The 12,358-nt window shown below is 34.7% G+C and overlaps 1 long non-coding RNA gene across 3 annotated transcripts in view; it reads right to left on the bottom strand.

Annotated features, from left to right (window-relative positions):
• The window catches only part of LOC135966274 (uncharacterized), a 244,376-nt gene that overhangs the window by 181,281 nt on the left and 50,737 nt on the right, over positions 1 to 12,358 (bottom strand). For 2 of the 3 annotated variants that reach the window (XR_010579504.1, XR_010579503.1), the window contains exon 2: positions 12,133 to 12,289. The exons of the other annotated variant lie outside the window; for it this stretch is intronic. This is a non-coding gene — a long non-coding RNA (uncharacterized lncRNA). The remainder of the gene's footprint in view (positions 1 to 12,132; positions 12,290 to 12,358) is intronic. 3 annotated transcript variants of the gene reach the window in all.

The following is a 12,358-nucleotide window of genomic DNA, read 5'->3' as shown; positions in this document are numbered from 1 at the left end:
AGAGAGATAGATTCAAACATAATAATAGCTGGATTCCTTAACACCTAACTTTCAGCTTTGGACAATTAATCTAGACAAAATTAATGAAGAAACATCGAACTTAATCAGTACTATACATCAAATAGACCTGAAAGATATTTATAGAATACTTCCTCCAAAGGCTGCAGAATACAAATTCTCCTCAGAACACAGATTATGCTCAACTAGAGACCATATGTTAGGCCATTAAACAACTCTTAAATAAATCAGTAAATTGAAATTATATCTTATATTTTTTCTAACCCCAATAAAATAAAAGTAAAATTCAAGAAGAGAAATTTTTGGAAACTATACAAACACATCAAACACATGGAAATTAAACAATATGTTCCTGAATGGCCAGTCAGACCAGGAAGAAATTAAGATAACATTTTTAAAATTCACCAACAAAATGAAACAGAAACAAAATATACCAAAACCTACAGGATAGAGTGAAAGCAGTACCTAGAGGAAAGTTTACAGTAACAATCACTTACATCACAAAGCAGAAAAACCTTAAATGAAGAACCTAATGATACATGTTGAAGACTAGAAAAGCAAGAGAAAACACAACCCAAAATCAGTAGAGGAGAAGAAATTAAAGACCAGAGCAGAAAGAAATATAATTGAAACAAAGAGAGCAACACAAAAGATTTACAAAACTAAAAGTTTGTTTTCTGAATAAACAAAACCCACAATATTTTAGCCACATTAACTAAAAAAAAAAAAAAGAGAGAGAGAGAAGACCAAATAAATCAAATGAATGATTAAAAAAAAGAGACTTCACAACAAATATTGCAGAAATTGAAAAGATAATTGGAAGCTACCATGAGCAACTATATGCCAATAAATTGGATAATCCAGAAGAAATTGATACATTTCTAGATGCATACAACCCACCTAGATTAAACTATGAAGAAATACAAAATATGAGCATATCAATAACAAATAACAACATTGAAATTATAATAAAGTGTCCCAACAAAAATAAGCCATCTGATGGTGTCACAGCTGAATTTTACTAAACATTTAAAGAAAATCTAACATCAATCCTTCTCAAACTATTCTGAAAAATAGAAGCAGAGGAATTACTTCCAAACTCATTCTATGATGCCACTGTTACCCTCAAACTAAAACTAGACAAAGACACACATATACATAAACTATAGCTCAATATCTGTGATGAACATTGATGCAGAAGTCCTAAACAAAATACTATCAAACTGTATTAAATAATACATTAAAAAGATCACTTATCATGACCAAGTGGGATTTATCCCAGGGGTGCAAGAATGATTCAACATATGTAAATGAAGTAACATGAACATTATATCAACATAATGAAGGAGAAAAACCATATGATCATTTCAATTGATGCTGAACAAGCATTTGATAAAATTCAACATCCCTTTATGATAAAAGCTCTCAAAAACTCGGTATAGAAGAAACATACCTTAATACAATGAAATCCATGTACAATAGATTTATGTAGAGTATCTTACTGAATGGAGAAAAACAATGCTGTTGCTCTAAGATGTGGAATGTGACATAAATATCACCTTTCAGCACTGTTTTCACTCATCATAGTACCGGAAGTCCTAGCTAAGGCAATCAGAGAAGAGAATAAAAGAAAGGGCATCCAATTTGGAAAGGAAGACATCAAATAATCCTTGTTGGTAGATGATACAATGTTACATTTGAAAAAATGTAAAGACTCCATCAAAAATTTATTGGAACTGATAAACAAATTCAATAAGTTTACAGCATAAAAACTAAACATACAAAAAATCCATAGCATTTCTACATGCCAACAGTGAACAATCTGATACAGAAATGAAGAAAGTAATTCCATTTACAATAACTAAAAATAAAATAAAATACCTAGGAATTAACCAAATAAATGGAGGATCTCTACAACGAATACTATAAAACATTGATGCAAGAAATTAGAGAACACAAAAAATGGAAACATATTCCATGTTCACGGATTGGAAGAATCTGCATTGTTAAAATGTTCACACTACCCAAAGCAACCTACAGATTCAATGCAATTCCTATCAAAATACTAATGACATTCTTCACAGAAATAGGAAAAAAAATCCCAAAATTTATATAGAACCACAAAAGATACAAAATTGCAAAAGCTATTATAAGCAAACAGAACAAAACTGGCAGAATTATATTACCCAACTTCCTATTATACAACAATGTTATAGTAACCAAAACAGCATGGCAGTGGCATAAAAACAGACACATAGACCAGTGAAACAGAATGGAAAACCCAGAAACAAATTCATACATCTACAGTGAGCTCATTTCTAACAAAGGCGCCAAGAATGTACATTGGGGAACGGACAATCTCTTCATTAGATGGTGCTGGGTAAACTGGATATTCACATGCAGAAAAAAGAAACTAAAGATCTATCTCCTACTATATACAAAAATCAAATCAAAAATGGATTGAAGATTTAAATCTAAGACCTCAAACTATGAAAGTACTAAAGTAAAATTGGGGAACCTCTCCAAGACATTGGACTGGGCAAAGATTTCTTGACAAATACTCCAGGAGCATGGGCAACCAGAGCCAATATGGACACATAGGATTATATCAAGTTTAAAAGCTTTTGCACAGTAAATAATCAATAAAGTAAAATGACAACCCTCACTATAGAAGAAAATATTTGCAAAGTATCCATTTGACAAGGGATTGATAACCAAAATATCTAAGGAGCTCAGATAATTCTATAGGAAAAAAATCTAATAATCAGATTTAAAAATGGGCAAAAGATCTGAATAGACATTTCTCAAAAGAAGACATACGAACAGCAAACAGATATATGAAAAGGTGCTCAAAATTATTGCTCATCAGAGAAATGTAAGTCAAAACTACAGTGAGATATCATCTCACCCCAGGTAAAATGGTTTATATCCAAAAGACAGTCAAAAACAAATGCTGGTGAGGATGTGAAGAAAAGGAAATCTTTGTACACTGTTGGTGGGAATGTAAATTAGTCAACCACTACGGAGAACAGTTTGGAGTTAAGAACTAAAAATAAAGTTACTATATGAGCCAGTAATCCCACTGCTGGCTATATACCCAAAAGAGGAAATCAGTATATCGAGGAGATATCAGCACACTCATGTTTATTGCAGCACTATTCACAATAGCCAAGATTTGGATGCAAGATAAGCATCATTTAACAGGTGAATGAATAAAGAAAATGGGGTACATATACACAATAAAATACTATGCAGCCACAAAAAAGAATTGTTGCAGGAAGTCAGGGACCCCGAATGGAGGGACCAGCTGGAGCTGAGGCAGAAGAACATAAATTGTGAAGATTCCATGGGCATTTATCAGTTCCCAAAATTAATACTTTTATAATTTCTTATGCCTGTCTTTACTGCAATCTCTGAACATAAATTGTGAAGATTTCGTGGACATTTATCACTTCCCCAATCAATATTCTTATAATTTCTTATGCCTGTCTTTACTTTAATCTCTTAATCCTGTTATCTTCATAAGCTGAGAATGTACATCACCTCTGGACCAGTATTGTAAAAATTGATTGTAAAATATGTGTGTCTGAACAATATGAAATCAGTACACCCTGAAAAAGAACAGAATAACAGTGATTTTCAGGGAACAAGGAAAAATAACCATAAGGTCTGACTGCTGCAGGGTCGGGCAAAATAGAGCCATATATTTTTTTCTTACAGAGAGCCTATAGATGGATGTATGAGTAGGAGAAATATCACTGAATTATTTTCCGAGCAAGGAATATTAATAATTGATAACCCTGGGGAAGGAATGCATTCCTTGGGGTAGGTCTAAAGACGGCCGCTCTGGGAGTGTCTGTCTTATACAGTTGATATAAGGACCGAAATATGCCCTGGTCTCCTGTAGTACCCTCAGGCTTACTAGGATTGGGAAATTCCAGCCTGGTAAATTCTAGTCAGACTAGTTGTCTGCTCTCAAACCCTGTTTCCTGTTAAGATGTTTATCAAGACAATGTGTGCACAGTGAGACATAGACCCTCATCAGTAATTCTAATTTTGCCTTGCCTTGTGATCTTTATTGCCCTTGAAGCATGTGATCCTTGTGACCTACTCTCTGTTGGTATACCCCCTCCCCTTTTAAGATCCCTAATAAAAACTTGCTGGTTTTGTGGCTCGGGGTTGTCATCACAGTCCTACCAATATGTGATGGTACTCCCGGAGACCCAGCTGTAAAATTTCTCTTTTTGTACTCTTTCTCTTTATTTCTCAGACTGGCCGACACTTAGGGAAAACAGAAAAGAACCTATTTTGAAATACTGGGGGCTGGTTCCCCCGATAAAGAATGAGACCCTGTCATTTACAGCAAAATGGATGGAACTGGAAGTCATTAGCTTAAGTGAAATTAGCCATACAGAGACAGACAAACTTCACACATTCTCACTTATTTGTAGGAGCACAATATTGAAATAATTCAACTAATGATGACAGAGTAGAATGAGAGTTACCAGAGGCTGGGAAGAGTAGTGGGGGGTAAGAAGTATAGATGGTTACTGGATACAAAAAACAGATATAATGAATAAGATCTAGAATTTGATAGTACAGCAAGGAGGCTATAGTTAATAATAATTTAGTATATATTTTTTAATAACTAAGAGTGTAATTGGATTGTTCATAACACAAAGAATAAATGCTTGAAGTAATGGATATAGCATTTACCCTGATGTGACTATTACTCACTATATGCCCATATCAAAATACACCATGTACTCCAGAAATATATTATATACCTAGTATATAACCTCAGAAATAAAAATTTAGAAATTTAAAAAATGAAAATAATAATTTAAAAAGTGATAAGTGGATTGTAGCTACCAAAGTTTTCTGTTTCATGAAATAAAAGCACCTCTCAGGCTACTCTGGCTAATAGGTATCCCTCATTTCATCAGCTGCATTAATTAAGATTAATTAAAATTTTTCCACATCTAAATTAGATACAATAAAATTGTACTGTACAGAAGAGAAAGCTTCTATTTTGCTTTAGCAATGGTTTACAGGTTCAGTTTAAGAATAATGAAACATTTTTTATTTGTGTTTAATAAAACTATCATATAGTCAAAAAATTATTTCTTCCAAAGAAAAGTAATATTTTGACATGATTATCAGTATATATTTTAAGTATAAAAATATGAAAATGCAATATAATATGAATTTTAATAATTAGCATTCTTTCTATACCTCTATAGCTATGCAAGATAGAAATATAACCCCACAGGAGTGGGCACATGATAAAGAAGACATCTAATTTCCTGGTAAGCATTAACACTAGAAAAAAGTGTCAGTTCTAACAAAAGTTACAATAAAGGTAGTATTAGAATATGTTTGTGGCCAGGCAATTAATGATAGCGAGGTTGTAAATACAGACTCCCACTCAGCAACAAACACAAGGAGAGCACAGATCTTGGGATATATGGATATAGGGCAAGAGCACAGGAAAGGAAGGACTCTAAATTGCGTATCTCAGCTTGACCCCACTCTCCACTGTTAAGTCTCAGTTTCTTGGTGAACTTAATTTTACTATAGAACCACGTTAGGTCTACTTCATTTCCAGAGCTTAAGCACGGGAGAGTAAAGGGACGTGACTTCAAGAGTGTGATGCCCAATACTACCTTGCTATGTATACTTTAGAAGCAACTCAAAAGTTGTTATCAAATAATTTCAAGAAATGTTATAAAGATATGTTTGTTTTGTGCCAAGAAGGGTGGGAGTTTCGAAGTCATTGGCCGATGTTCTCTGATAATCTTCTCTCATCTTTCAGGCTTCAAATTTAAGTTAAAAAATATTCTGATTAGTATTATAATGCATTTAGCTCAGTAAAATCAGAAAACTTCATTTTAAAATAATTTAACTTATAAAAATGCATTGCTGAACTTAAAATTCAGCCCAAGAGTTTGGCAGGCTTCAGGCCACATATATCAGGGCTCTGGTCTGCTATTCTGCCTTTCACAGTACTCATTGTTCTGCTGTGTCACATATTGACTTATCCTCATTCTGACAGCAAACACCTGCAAGACTTTGAAAGTTTCATTCAGACTCCTAAGCAAAAAGAATTCGTCTAGTTTTAGAACTTCTTGAGAGTTAGGCATTTGAGTCCATCCCAAAAATCAATTTCTAGCAACAAAGATGGATTAAATTAGTTATTTCCAACAGAGTAGTTGTTGAAGTGTTGATTACAATGACTTCTACCATACATACAATACCTTGGCCTTAATTCTAAAGGAAAATTTACGTCTTGAAAATATATCAACATTGTAAGATATACAATGTAATCGGTTGACTTGAATTTGGTTAATCAAAAGATTAAACTCTACATGGCAGATTTGTTGGTTGGTAAGCAAAAGGCATTGCATGATCCTTTTCTGAAACAACTTTTATCTATGAGTATGTTGTTCTACCAGCTTAGAATACTCTTCTACCCATTTTTATGATGCTCAATTGTTATACTCTGGGTGTAGGCTGAAATTATATTCTCCTCAAAGGACACTGACATTTGTAGGTTTCCTGCTTACCTCAATATTCTACCAAAGTATTTTTTAATTGTATTCCTAGCACTTACCATACCTTTAAATAATATATTTATTTGATGATTTTTTTTGGTTATTTATGATTCCAGCTAGGCTCAGATTTTCATTGGAGCAGGAACTATGTCTATTTTTGTTTTGTTTTGTTTTGTTTTCTTTGAGACGGAGTCTTGCTCTGTCGCCCAGGCTGGAGTGCAGTGGCGCGATCTCAGCTCACTACAAGCTCCGCCTCCTGGGTTCAGGCCATTCTCCTGCCTCAGCCTCCTGAGTAGCTGGGACTACAAGTGCCCACCACCACGCCCAGATAATTTTTTGTATTTTTAGTAGAGACGGGGTTTCACCATGGTCTCGATCTCCTGACCTCGTGATCTGCCCGCCTCAGCCTCCCAAAGTGCTGGGATTACAGTCACCGCACCTGGCTACTATGTCTATTATTTAACCACTATGTAATAGTGAATGCCACAGTGTGTAGCACATAGCAGGTATTAACTAAACATGTGTTGAAAGAAAGGATTAAATAAATTTATATATAAATTAAAACTTACATACATGAATAAGAATAATCTAACAAAAATTTCTACACTAGGGTTTTAATATATTATGAGAAAGACATTTCAGATAATCAGATAAGGATCAATTTTAGTGATTTTGAGATAAATTAGCTTTATTTTAGGAAAAACTTCTTTTAAAAGATAACATTTTATGTGAATTCAAAATTAACTTTACCTTTAAAAAGTAACTATAAAAGATAAATACTAGTATAAAATAAAGGCCAATCTTATCAATTTATAAGAGGATTTTAAAAAATCCTTCTAAGCAAGCCATAAAATCCACAATTGCTAAAAGACTAGATTGATACATTTTATTATATAAAACCTACATCTTATATATAATGAAACCTATAAAAATTTGTAATAATTTTATGTAAAATAATAAAACAAAAATGAATAGTATCTATTATCCTAGATTATCTAAGATCTTATTATCAAGAACTGTGAAGGATCTGAGATGCTACCCTACTACCAAGCAACAAGTTCCCCTACAGGATTCATAAATAGTGGGTAAAATACAGGAATAGATATTTTTCAACAGAAGACATACAAATGACCAACAAGCATATAAAAAAATGCTCAACATCTATAATCATCAGAGAAATGAAAATTAAAACTACAATGAGTTACCTTCCACCAGTCAGAATGGGTTTTAAAAAGTTAAAAAATAACAGATGTTGATAAGCATGTGAACAAAAAGTTAATGCTTGTGCATTGTTGGTGAGAATGTAAATTAATACAACTTGTATGAAAAACAGTATGGGGAGTTCTCAAAAAACTAAAAACAGAACTACCATTTTATCCCACAATACCACTACTGGGTATCTTCTCAAAGAAAAAGAAATCAGTATATAAAAAGATACTTGCATTCACATGATCATTGCAAGACTATTCCTTCACAATAGCAAGGATATGGAACCAACTTAAGAATCCATCAGTGAGAGCCTAAATAAAGAAAATGTAGGCCGGGCGCGGTGGCTCAAGCCTGTAATCCCAGCACTTTGGGAGGCCGAGATGGGCGGATCGCAAGGTCAGGAGATCGAGACCATCCTGGCTAACCTGGTGAAACCCCGTCTCTACTAAAAAAAAATACAAAACACTAGCCGGGCGAGGTGGCGGGCGCCTGTAGTCCCAGCTACTTGGGAGGCTGAGGCAGGAGAATGGCGTGAACCCGGGAGGCGGACCTTGCAGTGAGCTGAGATCCGGCCACTGCACTCCAGCCTGGGCGACAGAGCAAGACTCCGTCTCAAAAAAAAAAAAAAAAGAAAATGTAGTATGTATACATAATGGGATACTATCTAACTATAAATAATAAAATCATGTCTTTTACAGCAGCATGGATGGAACTGGAGGCCATTATTTTAAATGAAACAACCCAGAAACAGAAAATCAAACACCACATGTTCTCACATATAAGTGGTAGCTAAATAATGTGTATACATGGACATAGAATGTGGACTGATAGGCATTGGAGATTTGGAGGAGTAGGGAGTGAATTATGGGAAATTATTTAATGTACATTGTTTGGGCAATGGAGACACTAAAGGCCAGAATTCACTATGCACTATACTCATGTAACAAAATTTCACTTGTACCCCTTAAGTTTATTCACACAAAAAAAATTAGTGGACAGTGGTAGAAGACACATAATTCCTGGATCAGAAATGTAAAGCAGTTTATTACCCACAGCAACAACATTAGTCAGAGTATTCTAATTTTTACTCCAGTTATCCAAGTCCCAATTCTTTTTTTTTTTTTGAGACGGAGTCTCGCTCTGTCGCCCAGGCTGGAGTGCAGTGGCCGGATCTCAGCTCACTGCAAGCTCCGCCTCCCGGGTTCACGCCATTCTCCTGCCTCAGCCTCCCGAGTAGCTGGGACTACAGGCGCCTGCCACCTCGCCCGGCTAAGTTTTTGTATTTTTAGTAGAGACGGGGTTTCACTGTGTTAGCCAGGATGGTCTCGATATCCTGACCTCGTGATCCGCCCGTCTCGGCCTCCCAAAGTGCTGGGATTACAGGCTTGAGCCACCGCGCCCGGCCAGTCCCAATTCTTACAGGCAACATGAAAGGGGCATATGACACTGAACATGTAGTGAGTTACATGATAGTAGGACAAATCTAAGCTTAGGGATCTCTAATTGCTTATAAGGGGCAGCAAATATACCTGACATTTGCTTCAGAGGAAGATGCTATCTCTGTCTTCCAGGGATGTAAGCCAACCTGTCCTTTGCTACAAAGAAACTCTCTCTCTCTTCAATGACTGTTGATTATGTAAACATTCTAAAACATGCTCCAGAACACAAGGCAATTCGTGCTTCATTCACAAAACATGCAAAAATGCAAAATGCCCTTGGAGAATGGTATCTTGATTTTTATCTATTCTAAACCATTCTCTCCCTTAAACAGAGGTTGAATCCCTTCTCAGTTACTCCAGGACATTTTTCCACTCTCTCATATCAATAATTTTTCACTATCAACTGAATCCCTTGGATACATAATTACATTGTTTAATTCTCATTCCAGCTTTCATCCCATTTCTCTGCAAAACTTTGCAGCAAAAAGCTTTTTGCATCTTTGCCATCTCCCTCTCTTTCTTCCTTTGTTCTTACATACATTCCAACCAGCATTTTGCTCACAGAATTCCACTGAAATTATCTTTCTAAAGATCATCAGTGGCTTAGGATGACCATATAATTTATCATTTGAACTATGATACTTAAGAATGAGAAGTGGCATTATTATTAATTAAAACAAGGCAACAAACTGAAAGTGTCAAAGGTGCAATTAGGATGGATGCTCTCCCTATCAGAATTCTACATGTGGCCAAATCCAATAGTCAATTCAATGTTTTATTTTACTTGACAAATTAACAGTATAGATATGCATTGCTTAGCAACAAGCATACACTCTAAGAATGCATCATTAGGCAATCTCATTGTGCACATATCACAGAGTGTACTTACACAAACCTGGATAGTAGAGCCTACTATATACCTGGGATATATGATATTGCTTATAGCTCTGTGGCTACAAACCTGTACAGCATATTAGTGTACTGACTTCTGTAGGCAATTGTAACACAATGAGTATTTGCATGGCTAAGGGTATCTAAATATAAAAAATCTTAGTGCAAAAATGCAGTATAAAATATTTAAAAAGTTACACCTATGTAGAGCACTTACCATGAATGTAGCTCGCAGAACTAGAAGTTGCTCTGGATGAGTCAGTGAGGGAGTGGTGTGAGTGAGAAGGCCTAGGACATTACTGTATACTACTGTAGACTTTAAACACTGCACTCTTAGTCTACACTAAATTTATTAAAATATTTTTATTTTTCAATAATAAATTAATCTTAGTTTACGATAACTTTTTATTTTGTATGCTTTTATTTTTTTACTCTTTAATTTTTTGTAAAAATACTTAATTTAAAACATGTTGTACAGCTGTGCAAAAATATTTTTTCATCATATCTTTATTCTCTAATCTTTCTTTTCATTTTTAAAGATTTTTTTAATTTTTAAATTTTTGTTAAAATCTAAGATACAATCACACACATTAGCCTAGGTTTCCAAAGGATTAAGATATTACTGCCTTCTACCTCCACATCTTGTCCCACTGGAAAGTATTCAGGGTGAAAAACATGCATGGAGCTATCTTCTCCTATGAAAACAATGCCTTATTCTGAAATATCTCCTGATAGAACTGCCAGAAGTTTTCTTAGGGTTATTTTTTTAAAGTGGAGGGCGTACACTCTAGCCATAAATAATATAGTATAGTAGATGCATAAACCAGTAACATAGTTATTTATTATTGTATCAAGTATTATGTATTGTACGAAATTATATGTGCTATATTTTTATATGACTGGTAGCACACTAGGTTTATTTACACCAGCACATTACACCACAAGCATGTGAGCAATGTGTTGTGCTATGACATTCTGACAGCTATGATGTAACTAGGCCATAGGAATTTTTCAGCTCCATTATAATCTGTGGGACCATGATCATAGAGCTGTCTCTTATTGACCCAAACGTCCTTATGTGGCACATGACTATATTTGAAACAACAGATTATATAGTTTCATCACCTGTTTTCTTTTTTTTTTGATATTACAGTCATTGATTGTTCCTTCTCTTAACATTAGTCTTCTCAACAATATTATTATGGAATCCCACACTTCAATCTCTAATTCTATTCCCTTCACTATCTATACTCTCTTTCTTCCTTTGCAATCTCATCAAGTCACACGGCATAAGATATTATCTACATGCCATTGATAAATAAGTTTATACCAGCTCTCCCTTCTGAATTCCATACTACTATATCCAACTACCTTCTCAGTATCACCACTTGGATTCTAATAATATTATCAAACCATGAATTATTTGAATATAATTCAACCCATGTTGAAAATCTCGACACAGGAAATCAAATATGTCAGGACAGTTGAAGTCTCAGATTGTAGTATATTAGCTATCATTCAAGCTTTGGGAAACAGCACATCTGATTTCTAACTCTTCAATCTCTTATTTAAATCACTAACAGAAATATTAGGCTATATAAGACCATTAACAAGTGAATGAATATAAAATGGGAATTACAGTTGCAAGGAGAGCTTTAAATTCCATCTCCTTTTCCTACTCCCTAGCTGTGGGATATTACCACATAGCTCAGAGAGTTCTTATATTGTGTGGTAAGTAATGATTACGCTAGGAGTAGCAGAAAGCTTGACCAAAAATGACTTATATAAATAGGATTACATTTTTCACCTAATACAAATGCTGGAGGTAGGGAGCTCAGGGATGCTTGAAATACCCAAAAACATCATCCAAAATTTAAGTTTAGAGTAACTTTCTACTCTGACTCCCTTATTGTGTGGTCTGGTTGAAGATGGCTGTTCCTCCTCCTTATCACTATCATACTATTGTCCCAGTTGGGAAGAAGGGATAAGAAAACAATTAAGGACAAAAGAAAAAACCTTACCTTCACAGGGGTTTGCCTTTTTTTATTTCTGAAGACAAATTTCTGAAAGGAAGCCTTCTCTCTGGGACTTATACCTCCATGTTATTAGCCAGAACTGTGTCATATTAACATAACAAGATGCAACAGAGCCTGGAACTTTAGCTAGGAACAGTGAAACCTTGAACAAAACAGGAAACATTTTAGTAACAAATAAGATAAATTGGTTGGTCAAATAACATGCATCCCC

Source organism: Macaca fascicularis, chromosome 11 (assembly GCF_037993035.2).
Source record: "Macaca fascicularis isolate 582-1 chromosome 11, T2T-MFA8v1.1".
Taxonomy (NCBI): Eukaryota; Metazoa; Chordata; class Mammalia; order Primates; family Cercopithecidae; genus Macaca; species Macaca fascicularis.
Note: the sequence above shows the minus strand (reverse complement) of the source record. Positions and strands in the feature narration are given on the sequence as shown.